Source organism: Heterocephalus glaber, unplaced genomic scaffold (assembly GCF_053883595.1).
Source record: "Heterocephalus glaber isolate CG9 unplaced genomic scaffold, H.glaber_assembly_v1.0 deba00000621, whole genome shotgun sequence".
NCBI lineage: Eukaryota > Metazoa > Chordata > Mammalia > Rodentia > Bathyergidae > Heterocephalus > Heterocephalus glaber.
This window is the reverse complement of record NW_028258153.1, coordinates 22,589,213-22,602,597: the sequence shown is the minus strand read 5'-3', so window position 1 is coordinate 22,602,597 and position 13,385 is coordinate 22,589,213. Positions and strand designations below refer to the sequence as shown.

The 13,385-nt window shown below is 38.2% G+C and overlaps 1 protein-coding gene and 1 pseudogene across 1 annotated transcript in view; both read left to right on the top strand.

The window, feature by feature from the left end:
* Bmpr2 (bone morphogenetic protein receptor type 2) overlaps positions 1 to 13,385 on the top strand; it is a 212,612-nt gene that overhangs the window by 39,343 nt on the left and 159,884 nt on the right. The window lies entirely within an intron of this gene.
* LOC101702906 (tRNA pseudouridine(38/39) synthase pseudogene) lies at positions 11,526 to 13,308 on the top strand (annotated as a pseudogene).

The following is a 13,385-nucleotide window of genomic DNA, read 5'->3' as shown; positions in this document are numbered from 1 at the left end:
TAAAAATATAAACTTTTACCATATATTTTGAACACCTCATATCTGCAGAGACCAATACAGACATCTGTAGAGATATTTTCAGAGACTAATACAAAGTACCAGATTCTTTTCAAATCTGAACAAAAAAGTTTGCAACTACAGTCATTTGCATCTTAGTCTGTTTTGATAGAGTGCCATAGACGGTTGCTCATAAACAGTAGAAAGTGATTTCTCACAGTTCTAGAGGCTAGAAAGTTAAAGATCAAGGCATCTGGTTAGAGCTAGCTTCCTGGTTTGTACAGGGCAATCCTCTCACCTGTCCTTATATGGCAAAAGGGGTAGAGGATCTAAAAGTCTATTTAAATGGGCACTTATCCTGTTCATGAAGGCCCCATCTCATGTCTTGTTCATCTCAAAGATCCACATCTAATACCATCAAATTGTGGGTAAAGATTTTAACGTATGAATTTTTGTGGGATATAGACCTTCAGTCTATAGCATGTTGCTATTTTTTTCCATGTTTTATTTTTTTTGGAGACAGGGTCTTGCTATGTAGATCAGGCTAGGCTTGATTGAACACAGTGGTGATGCTCCTTCCTGCCTCAGCCTCCTGAGTGCAAGGATTACATGGGTGCATCACTAAGCCCAGCTGGCGCCTTTTTATTTTTATTTTTTTATTTTTAATTTTTTCAGTACCGGGGATTGAACTCAGGACCTTGCACTTGCAAGGCAGGCATGGTGCCACTGAGCTAAATCCCTGGCCCTTGTGCCTTGTTATTTTGAAGTCTTTTTTTTTTGCTACTTAATGTTGTCCAGCTAACTTTTTTAGGGGGGAGGCAGAGTCTCATTATGTAGTTCAGCTGTCCTTGAACTCATATAGCCTAGGCTGGCTTCGAACTTGCAGATCCTCCTCCCTCATTCTCTCCAGTGCTAGGATCACAGGTGTGTACCACCACCCCTGGCAGCTAACTTTTTTCGTTAGTAAAAGACAATGCATTTCTAATTGCTGTTAAGCTGCTCTTTTTTATTTTCTCCATAGTTCCCATAATCTGTAACTACTGCAGTTTGAAATGTTGCTTGAAAGGATTGTAAATATCCTGTACCTGCATCCCTTAACCCTGCCAACCTCCCATATACTCTTACTTTTCTTTAGCTTACCCTGGTTGAATTCCTTCTAGTGATGGTGAACCTTTTAGAGCTTTCAATGATACAAAAAGCCCATTGCGGCACACGTGCCATAGGTTAGCACCACTGCACAGTATTAACAAATAGTCACACTGGATTAATGCGTGTCACTGCTCTCTTGGTGGAGGTAGCTGCACTTATTGTTTTAGCTATTAGTGATGTTGGTAAGAGTTTTAAAATCTTTTTATTTTGAAATTATTTTAGATTTATAAAAAGATGCAAGAACAAAGAATTCCTGCATGTCCTTCACCTTGGTTCCCCAAATGTTAGTATTTTATTATATTTGCTTTATTGTTTTTCTTTTTGGTACCAGGAATTGAACTCGGGACCTTGTGCTTGCAAGGCAGGCGGTGGTACCACTGAACTAAATCCCCAGGGGGGCCCTTTATTGTTTTTTCTACACATGCATACCATCTTTTTTTCTGAACCATTTGAGAGTAAGTTAATGACAGCAAGTTATGTGCTCTATTACTCCTAAATTCTTCAATATACAGTATTTTGTTGTTGTGTTTGTTGTTTTTTTTTTTTTGGACAGGAGTTTGCGGTGTAAGCTTAGTTTTCAGTGTCTTTCATAGAAAGCAAGGATACATTTTTTTTTTTTGTACTGGGGATTGAACTCAGGTGCTTGGGCTTGGGGTGGGGGGGCAGGTGGCATAACAAAGATACATTTTTTAAAATAAACATAATGCGTTGATCAAAATTGGGAGATTAGCCAGGCATGGTGTGCACACCTATAATCCCAGCACCCTGGAGGCTGAGACAGGAGGATGGCCACAAGTTTGGGGCCAGCCTGGGCTACACAGTTCAAGGCCAGCCTGTACTACATATAGTGAGATCCTATCTCAAAAAAAAAAAAAGGAGGTTAACATTGACAAAATACTATTTCTTCTCTGGGCTTGGTGGCACACTCCCGTAATTCTAGCACTAAGAAGCTGAGGCAGAAGGATATTGGCAAATTCCAGGCCAGCCTGGGTTACATAGTGAGTTCAAGGCCAGGCTGAATTACTTAGCAAGACCTTGTTTCAAAAAACAAACCAACAAAGAAATACTATTGCCTAATATTAGTTGTTTAATGTCCATTTAGAGCAAAAGAAAAGCATTCTGCTAGTCTAGGAGACTTAATCCAGGATCACGTGTTACATTTATGTCTCTTTATTTTCCTTTAATCTGTGATAGCTCCTTAGTCTTTCTTTCTTGATCTTTTTTTTTTTGGTACTGGGGATTGAACTCTGGTCCTTGCACTTGCGTAGCAGGCGGTAAAACCACTGAGCTAAATCCCTGGCCCTCTTTCTTGATCTTTTTGAAGAGTACAGATCAGTTAATTTGTAGAATGTCCTTCAGTTTGAGTTTGTCTGATGTTCTTAATTAAACTCAGGTTAATGTGTTATAGCAGAAATACCTCAGAAGTGATCCTGGGTTCTCACTGAAGCACATTGAGGAATGTGATACCAATTTGCCCCATTATTGGTGATGTTATTATTTAATTTTTCCTTTTTAAAATAAATATTACTATAATTTTTTAAGAATGATTAAGGCAGGCCAGGGATTTAGCTCAGTGGTTTTGCCACCTGCTGCGCAAGTGGAAGGACCAGAGTTCGATCCCCAGTACCAAAAAAAACCCAAAAAGAATGATTAAGGAGCAAAATAGAATGAAGTCCCATTATGTGTTTATTGTTCATATTATAATGTAATTTAATACTTAAATTTTTATTTTAATGTAGTACAAGTAGATATTAATAAAGAAAATATAAAAAACCACTCTTCTATGAAAAATAAAATTTCATAACAAAATAGAGAATAACAATAGTTGATACACTGCATATCATATTCTTAAAAGAATGGCCAAAATGTTCTCAGAGAGCAAGTCATAGGCAAAAAAGACTCTCTTACAAAGAAGGAACAGATAAAATTGCAAAACTTTTTCTTCAATGAACTAAGAGAAACTAGTAGTATGAATGAAACAAATTACCATATATATTAAAATATTTTTGAAACAACTAAACATACTTTCAGGAATTATTTGGACTTTGTACTTCCTATTTCCTATTTATCTGTCTTCTATTTTACTTTTTTTTTTTTTTGAGGCAGCTCATGCTGGCAACTCACTATGTAGCCCAGTCTGGTCTTGAACTCGTGGTGATCCTCCTGTGTCAGCCTCTCGAGTGCTGGGATTACAGGTGTGCGACACCACGCTCGGTGTATTTTACTCTTTATATACTTTGTGTTTGTCATATGAGAGACACCATGAAATATTTAAGCTTGTATGTCTTATTTCACTTAACGTTATGTTCTCAAGTTGCATCCATTTGCCTAGGAATGTGGTAGAGTAGTACTTACTGTGTGTAAATACCACATTTTCTTTATCTGTTCATCTTTTGATAGACATGTGTATACTGTTTTCCAAGATCTAGCTTTCCACAATATAAATTGTGCTGCTTAGGCATGCATTTATCCCTGTAATACGATGATTTTAGCTTTTTCAGAAAGATTTCTGGAAGGGGAATAGCTGGATCAAATGGAATTTTAATATTTAGTTTTTTGAGGAATATCCACACTAATTTCCATAGTGGTTGACTAGCTTACATTCCCACGGTGTAGACAGGTCCCTCCCCCTAACCCCAGCCTCCTCAGCATTTGTTATTATTTGATTTCTTGGTGATAGCCATTCTTTCTGGAGTAAGATGGCATCTGTGTTGTTTTAATTTGCATTTCTCTAATGGCCAGCGCTGTTGAATATTTTTTCATGTATTTATTGGCCATCTGTATTTCTTCTTCTGAGAAGTGTCTGTTCATTTCTGTTGCCCATTTTTTGATTGGGTCTTTTATTTGCGGGAGGTCTAATATTTTTCAGTTCTTTGTATATTCTGGGTGTTAGCCCTCTGTCTGAGGAATAGCTGGCATAAATTTTTTTCCCATCATTCTGTTGGTGGTTTCTTTTGATGTGCAGAAGCTTTTTAATTTGATGTGATCCCATTTGTTGATTCTCATTTCTCTTGTGGCATTGGGATTCTGTTCAGAAAGTCCTTGCATGGCCCGGGGATTTAGCTCCGTGGTTCCAGAGCCTGCCTCGAAAGCACAAGGTCCTGAGTTTGATCCCCGGTACCAAAAAAAAAGAAAGTTCTTATGTATGTTGGTGATGTTAATGTTGATTACTTGGGTAAGGCAATATCTGCCAGGTAAAGTTTCTGTTTTTATCTGTTTTTAAAAAACCAACTTGTGATTAGATTGCTTGTGACTATGTGAATATACTATTGCTCATCAAAGTAGTTTCGCCACGTGTTGTTATTTCTTGTCAAGTGATGATTTTTCTTTTTTCTTTTTGGTACTGGGGATCGAACTCAGGACCTTGTGCCTGCAAAGCAGGTGTGGTGCCACTGAGCTAAATCCCCAGCCCCGATTTTTCTTAATCTAATAGTCTGCATTTATTATCATCCTATAAGGAAAAACTTTTCTCTACATTTGTTTAAATCACTGTAAGTTTTTGTTTATTCAGTGGGTTTAGTTATGCTATTCTTAAGTGAGTGAGATCTTTATAAAAGGTTCTTGTTAAATATGTGTGACACTCACTTTAACACTGTTAAGCCCCAATTCTCAGGGTATTATAATCAGCCATGTGAAAGCTTTAGTCAGATGCTAGTTATTACAAATTTATAAATTGTTAATAAAATTTTGTAATTTAAAACAGTATTAGTAGTATTTTGTTAGCTTGCAGCAAACTCATTTGGTGGCATAACCAGATCTGAACTGATACAGGACTATTTACAGTTTTTTGTTTGAGACAAGGTCTTGCTCTGTAGTTCCGGCTGGCCTTGAACTCACAGTGATCCTCCTGCCTCAGCCTCCTGAGTGCTGAGATTATAGATGTGTGTCACCAGGTCCAGGTTATTTACAGTTTTTCTCTAAGTGGGAATGTTCGTATTGTTTGATGAAGACATACTGATTGATTAAATGCATGAGTCCTTAGATTGTGCCTGGAATGTTATATAATATTGCGATACACATAATTTACAACATATTTAGTTATATAAGAATTTCATATATGAGCACCTATGTATAGTATTTATATCACATCCTATGTATTTGTAAGTGTATTTTATAAAGTGTATCAATAGTAAAATTGATGGTAATAGTTACACTATTAACTATGATTATCACACAGTAAGAATACTTCTGTCAGTTTTTGCTCAAAGAACAAAGAGAAACCCTAGCACATACTTTGCTGTAAGGTAGACTTTTTTGAACTATTTTAAATTCAGGTTTGGAGCTCAGATTCTCTTGTATGTTTTTCACTCTGTTACTCCTGCTCCTCTTGTGTGTGGTGTCTTTCTACTTTCTGCCCACTTAGGCAGGTATAAAAGGTTCAGTTAATGCAGTTCCAGAATATGGATTGGGATTGTCTTGCCTTTTCTCAGCTGTCCAGCGAATTTAATGTTTAAAGTAGATTTTCTTGACTGCAAAATTAGATTTAAATTGAATGATACAAAGACAGATTTTATGCCTTGACACAAAAGTTCTTTTTAGAATACTGACAGAAATGGTTAAGATAATAATAGCATACATTGGTGTCTTTTCATAATTGATCAGCATACTGCATTTAATGAGAATTTTTAAATTCATGTTTTTGTTCTCAGTTATTTTCATAGCAAATGATAAACCCAGGCCTTATAGTAAATTACCTAAATAATGCATAGTTTTTAAAATTTTTAACGTGAGCACTGGAAATTCCCTTTTTACTGATTGTGAAACTTAGTTTTGATTAGTATTTTGTGTTCTTTTATTCATGTAAACCAATTTTAACTTTTCTTATTTAAATTAATTTTACTAAAAATTAATTCTACTATAGTCCTTTCTAATACTGAATTTTGAACTTTTCTAAGTTATGCTTAATTTTTAGATAAAATAATTCTAAACTAGTAACTTAGGATATATAATTAGTTCAAAATAGTAAATATACATGACAAAAAATTTAAATTGTGTGAAAGGGCATACAATGAAATGAACATTTTACAACATTCTTGTTACTTAAGCCAAGCAGAGTTTGGCAGCTTTCTTTCAGTTCCATGCCATTCAACCTGTCCAGTATGCAAATGTCTTTTATTTGCATGCCACAAAACTCAGTAGTAGTCAGTGGAGGAGAACTGATGAGGACTGCCAGTAGCACCTCATGTCTCCTCTCTCCCTTTATGGAATCATAAAGTTGAATGGCAAGTGGTGGTAATATCTGAAAGGAAATGGTTCTAAGTGAATTAAAAGTCTGGTTGTAGCGATGTTTCTTCCAGTAGATGCAAATTTTTCTGGCAGCACATATAATTACAGTATATTAAATATTGTTGAAGCAGGCCAGGGATTTAGCTCAGTGGTTTCGCCGCCTGCTGCTCAAGCTCAAGGACCCGAGTTTGATCCCCAGTACCAAAAAAAAAAGAAAAAAAATTGTTGAAGCATTTCAAGGGAAAGGTATTCTGAAATGAGGATATATAAATGGTTTGTTTGGTTAATAAATTTTGTAGACAATGTTTATTAAGGACCAATTTATAGTTTTGCATGTAAACTAAAATGGCTTTGTCTTCTATATATAGGTTGCTAATTAATATACATTATATATTTAAATTTTATAACATTTTAAGTTGATATAAATGAACAATATTTTTAGAGTTTCATTTAAAGGAAAAAAAGTTCAGCCAAAATGTTAATCTTGAACAAATGTAGTGGACAAAAATTTATTGAGAATTTTTGGATTAAGGAATCATGTAACATCAACCAAGGAGTCTCAAGATATTAATTAACCCAGCTTCTTAACAGATCTCTATATTTTAATTTTTTTGTAGAATTATTTTAAGACAGCATTTTTTTGGAGGGTAATTTGGCAATTATGATGCAGTAAAATGTTTGAAATCCCATGGTTGCTTAAAATGAACATGCAGAAGAAAGAGTTCAAGTGCTTTTTATAAAGAGCTCTATTGTTAGCACAGTTTTGCCTGTGGGTCTTCTCTCTTTTAGGGGAAGGCTGTAATTCCTAAAAGTTGCCAGAACTTCATTAAGCTAGTGTTGGATTGTAGCCAGACATTCAGTTGATCAAGACCCCAGACTTCTTGGAGACCCAAGAGGAGCAGTTGAGAGGGAGTTGGGCAGAGTAGGATTGGTTGGAGGGGAGGTGGAATAGGCATTTTACACAGTAACTTATACATTTATTGTGTCAAATGGGTTTAGCAGACGTTTAGAATTTAAGCCTTTTAAGCTCTCTTTTTTTTACAGTAGCATTCCCACCATTAGTCGTGTCCATTTTTTTTAGTTAAGAAACAATACGGGCAGCAAAATGCATTGCATTTCGTTCTTGTATGATTTTAAACCAAGTAATATTTTTTTCATTTAAATTAGAAATTGATTAAAACAGTACCTCTAGAAAGGTAATATTTGATTCATTTTAAAAGCAAGGTTATAACGGTTAATTTTAGATTCTGTAAATTTTATATTTTTGTTTTTTAAACATATTTTAAGCCTACCTACTGCTAATTGTATTTATTTTATATTTATGTGAACATATACCCGAGAACAAGATATGAAAGGCTTTTACTTTCTATTTTACATTTCTCTGATAACTAAATTTCATTGCCAATTTTCTGCCTTGTAATTATTGTGATTAGAAATAATAGTATTTCGTTGTTGGTATATCTTTTTTTTTTTTGGAGGTGGAAGATTTAATCAGTGTAGAACATAATTTTTCTAGTTTATCATAAAATAAAAGACAAAGTAAAAATAAAATGTTTCCCACAATATTAAAAACATAAAATTTCCTGGAGAATGTAGAAGGAACACACCAGTAAATTTAGGGACCAGTTTTTCTTGTGGAAAAACATTTGGATTCTGCAGAACATATTTGTGATTGCTTATTATTTCAATTTTGAATCTCAAGGTCACATTGTAAAAATTTGCAAATATAGTACTTAGCTATAGGGTGGATATTCAGAATGCAGTAAAACCTAGGATTGCAAGTAATGTGTTTGGTGAGTGTTCCACAAGATGATCAAACATTTTTAGTAAACTTTAATTTGATAATCAAGCGATGTCTGGCTGAGAAGGACGGGATACTTGTCAGGTAAAAGGGCCGAAAACCAAGACCAGACCAGGCCACAACAAGCCTTTATTAGGGGAATAGATCTGCCGGGCTGTCTCTGAACAAAGGAGAGACGAAAGCAATATGGCTGGGGCAGGGAGAGTCTTTTATAGAGACTGGGGTGGGGTTTGTAGGGGCTGAGGCAGGGTTGAGTGAGGTAGTGACTAGGGAATGGAGGAGCCGGTGATGTCACTAGGTGGTAGGAGGTGAGCTAGTATTAGGTCACTCTCTAGGCGGGAACAGGGGCATACTGGGAAGAAGGGTTTATTCTTTGGTGGGAGCAACCATCTTGGCATAATGTCTCACAGGGGAGGGGGCAAGGCATGATAGGAAGATGGCAGCTACTATACATAATAGCTGCTGAGGTAGTGGGAGACCTATCAATACTGAATATCACATGTTCACAACTGAGCCCAAAGTTCCTTTCTCTCTTTGGAGTCCTTCACTTCAGATGAGATAAAGGAGATGTGTAAAATGCAGGAAACAGTACAAAATGTTGTAGAAAAGCACCATCTGAATATGACTGTAGCAGTGCAAGCAATGCATGTCTTTTTTTTTTTTTTTGGTATGGGGATTGAAGTTGGGTCCTTGCGCTTGCGAGGCAGGTGGTGGAACCACTGAGCTAAATCCCCGGCCCCAAGCAATACATGTCTTTAATGGTAATGCAATGTCACATTTCTGCAAAATGCTCAAAAGGGGCAAAAGCAAGTGACATCAGATAGGATCCTTGTTAAAGTTGCATGAAAAGAAAAAGATGCCATTGAGCCAGTAGGAATGATTCCATTAATGATAGGGAGAGTTGTCCTGCACAATGACTCTCCTCTCCCCAGTGTTTCTAACACCAGCCATGAAGGTTTTCAAAACTAAAGGCAGGTGTGTTACTTACTTTTCTCTCATTTCAGAGATAAAATGCCTGATACCCAAAGTTAAAAGGGAAGGGGTTTATTTAGCTCACAGTTTATAGGGGTTTCAGACCATAATCAACTGGCTCCAAGGCAGGCTGGCACATGGCAGAGAAGAGGTTCATGTTGTCCACAAGGTAGCAAAAGCAAGAAGGGATTTTAACAGTGTCTTTCTATCCCTCTTATCTAGACTACTGAGATTAGGGTGGTGCCAAACCAGTTACATAATCCTACACCCTTAATCCCAGGATCACACACTCTAGATTCAGCACCTCAGAAAAAACATATGAGGCTTTGAGGGGGGACATCTAAGCACAAGCCATAACATTCCACCCCTGGCCCTCCAGAGACTCATGCATATCCCTTTATGCAAAAAGCATTTAGTCCATCTCCAAGAGTTGCCAAAGTCCTAACAGTTTCAGCATTGCTAAAAAGTCAAAGTTCAAAATCTCCCCTGAGATTTAAGGCAAACTCTGAGCTTCAAGCCCCTGTACAAATGAAAAGGTTAAACACTTCCAACATTCAATGGCGGAAGATAAACATTTCCATTACAAAAGTTACAAATAGGGATACAAAGGAATGGGACCAGAGCAAGTCCAAAATCCATCAGGGCCAAACATTAAATCCCATAGTTCCACTTCCGGCATCCCCAGCAATCTGTGGCAAGTTGTGAACTCCAAAGTGCTTGGGTGGCCCTACTCCTACAGCACTGCTGGTGGTTGTAGCTCCCACGATTCTCTCTTGGGCAGGCTCTGCTCCCTCCTTGCAGCTTTCCTGGCTTCTCCCAGCTTCTGGGGTCTTCACTGCACCTTCAGCATTATACTCACGGCTTCACACACTGTCCTCTCAGGAGCTCATTGCCTGGTCTCTCAGGCCTTGTTCTGAAATTAGAGTGGAAGCCTTCCTGACCCCACAACTCTTCCATTCTGCATGCACCTAAAACCAGTGACACATGGCTACACTTTTGGTTTTTTTTTGGTTACCGGGGATTGAACTCGGGTCCCTGTGCTTGCACAGCAGGCAGGGAAACCACTGAGCTAAATCCCCGGCCCAAACCAGTGACACATGGATAATGCCAGGGTCTGCTGCCAGCTAGAGTAGTAGCCAGTCTTCCTCTCTCTTGGCTGTAGGGGTCGAGTATCTGGATTGCTGAGCACTCTGAACCCAGTCCTGAGGAACAAATTCTGTAGCCTGCAGCCATTCTGGAACATGGCGATCCGGGGCTCTCTTCTCAAAACAAAGTCTTTCACTTATGCAATTTTGAGGCTGCAAAGGGTGAAGTCCTACTGCTTCTTGTGATGCTCTCAGGCTATCTTTTCTAGTCTCCTATTTCTTCTCAGTAATCAAGATCTCCCCTGCTCTATCTTTGCAGTCCACAGCTTTCCTTTCTGGCCAAACTCAAAAGGTTTTAAATCATTCTTCTGGGCTCTTTGCTCTTGATTCTCAACGTAGATCTGGCTAAAGGCCCCCAACAGCCCCCATGCTATGACTTCAACGTTAGACTGCCTTGAAATTTCTTCAGTGAGATTAATTAGTCTACTACCCTTAATCTCAGTCTCAGGCAAAGTCTCTGGACATGAGCAAAATGCAGACAGACTTTTGGCCAAGCCATACACACATTGTCTGGAGTCTAATAGCCAGTGTAGTCCTCCTTCCCAGCAGAAACCTCCTGAGCCTGTTCTTTACTAGGTCTCTGGTCTTCTGAGCTCTGACCAGAATCTCCCATACAGAATAGCCTAAGGAATTCCAGCTCTGCTGTTTTAACCAACGTTGCCGAATCTTTCCTAAGTCTTCCCCTTCCCACAAGTCAGTTCCAAAGGCACTTGAGCCACATGGCTAGATAATGTCATAGTAACTGATACGGAAAAGTTTTAGATAATTTAATAGATTGAATATTAAGGTAGTTGAAGAAGCAAAATAAGTAATGTGTTCTTTTAAGATTTGCTTTTCCTGTAACTCCTTGTTTAAGGTGAGGATTATCTGACTCTAACCAGTAACTTCATTAACCTAACAAAGTTACCGTGCCAGGGTGAATTTACAATGTATATGGCCTATCTTGTGTCTGTGATTTGTAAATAGGAACTGGAATTGTATTTGCATATCAAAGACCACTAGGGATGAGATAATGGCTAAAAAGGATATAAAAAGGGAAATACTGAACCAAGAGGGCTTGGATATTGACCAGACTGGTTTCTGGCATTCCTGTCCGCTGGCGAGAAGAAATTTTATTATTTTATCCAAATTCTGTGTCTCTGTGTATTTCTTTCCGAGATTTCTTAACACAACAACCCTACTTCTCTGGTTCCAAATTTCTGTGTTAGCTACTTTTTTTTCATTGCTGAGAAAATACCCAACACCCAAAGTTAAATGGGAAAGGGTCAACAACAACTTCCTGCTTCGTGGAAGGCGATGAAGCCAGTGTTGGAAGGTAAACATGGTTCTCACTAACAATGTGCAGAACTGTATGATTCATTGATTCCTGGGGCTATCATACCATGGCTGAAACAGACACTGACAGAAACCAGATTGAGAAACTTCTAAAAAGAGTACAAGAACTGGAGCAGAAAGTACAAAGACTTAAAAAAGAACAATCCAACAATATCAAAGACCCAGACATTAAAGAAAATTCTTCAGGATCTGGAAAAGCTCAGCGTGCATTTGATTTCAGTGCCCATAGCCAAAGACATGTAGCTCTAAGAATAGCCTAATCTGGGATGGGGATACCAGGGCTTTGCTAGTCAGGAAAACACAGACAATACCATTGAAGAAAAACTGTTTGAGACTCTGACCAAGACTCGACTGATAGAAAGCAGACAGACATCCAACTATCACTGGTGTGGGCGGACGGACAAAGGAGTTAGTGCCTTTGGACAGGTGATTTCTCTTGACCTGCGGTCTCAGTTTCCAAAGGGCAAAGATTCTAAAGATCTTAATTTAAAAGATGAAGTCAGTGATGATGCCAAAGAGATCCGTTACACCCACATTCTCAGTCGGGTACTCCCTCCAGATATCCGTGTACTGGCCTGGGCCCCTGTAGAATCTAGTTTCAGTGCTAGGTTCAGCTGTCTTGAGCGTACTTACTGCTGTTTTTTCCCTTGTGCTGATTTAGATATTGTAAGGATGAATTATGCAGCTCAGAAGTATGTTGGCACTCATGATTTTAGGAACTTGTGTAAAATGGATGTAGCAAATGGAGTGATTAATTTTCAGAGGACTATTCAGTCTGCTCAAGTACAGCTCCTGGGACAGAGCCTGGGTGAGGAGAGATGGCAAGAACCTTTCCAGTTATGTCAGTTTGAAGTGACTGGGCAGGCATTCCTTTATCATCAAGTCCGATGTATGGTGGCTATCCTCTTTCTGATTGGCCAAGGAATGGAGAAGCCAGAAGTTATTGATGAGTTGCTGAATATAGAGAAAAATCCCCAGAAGCCTCAATATAGTATGGCTGTAGAATTTCCTCTAGTCTTGTATGACTGTAAGTTTGAAAATATCAAGTGGATCTATGATCAGGAGGTTCAGGAGTTCAATGTTACCTACAGCAACTATGGGCTAATCATGCTGTCAAAAGTCACATGTTGTATAATATGCTGCAAGGACTGGACTCTGTTGTATTACCCTGTAAAACAGGACCAAACATGGATGGAACAATAGAATGGAGAAACATTAAGCCCTCTGTCATAAAGCAGACCAGTGCCTTTGTAGAAGGAGTGAAAATGCGCAAATATAGGCCCCTCATGGATCGGCCTAAATGCTAAGGATTGAAATCCTGGATCCAGCATTTTATTCGTGGAGGACTCATTGAGCACCCACATTTATTCCATAAAGAAGAAACAAAAGCTAAATGGGATTGTCATGACACACTGGAAGAAGAGAATACTATTTTGGAGGAACCAAAAAAGAAGACCTGTGTAGATGCAGAAATTAAAAGCATAGCAAACTTACTAGGATCTAGGAGACAACAACTTACTAGTGTAGGTAGATAGAAAAGAAATAAAAAAAGAATTTTACTGCAAGAAGTTCTAGAAATTCTGACAATCAGGTCTTTTTTAAAAAAGACCCGATTAAGGAAGTTCTTCCTTAAATAAGAGACCCAAGCTGCGTGTGGTGGTGCATGCCTACAATCTCAGCACTCAGGAGGCTGAGGCAGGAGAACTGATGTGAGTTTGGGTACAGCCTGGGCTATATAATGAGTTCAAAGCCAGTCTGAA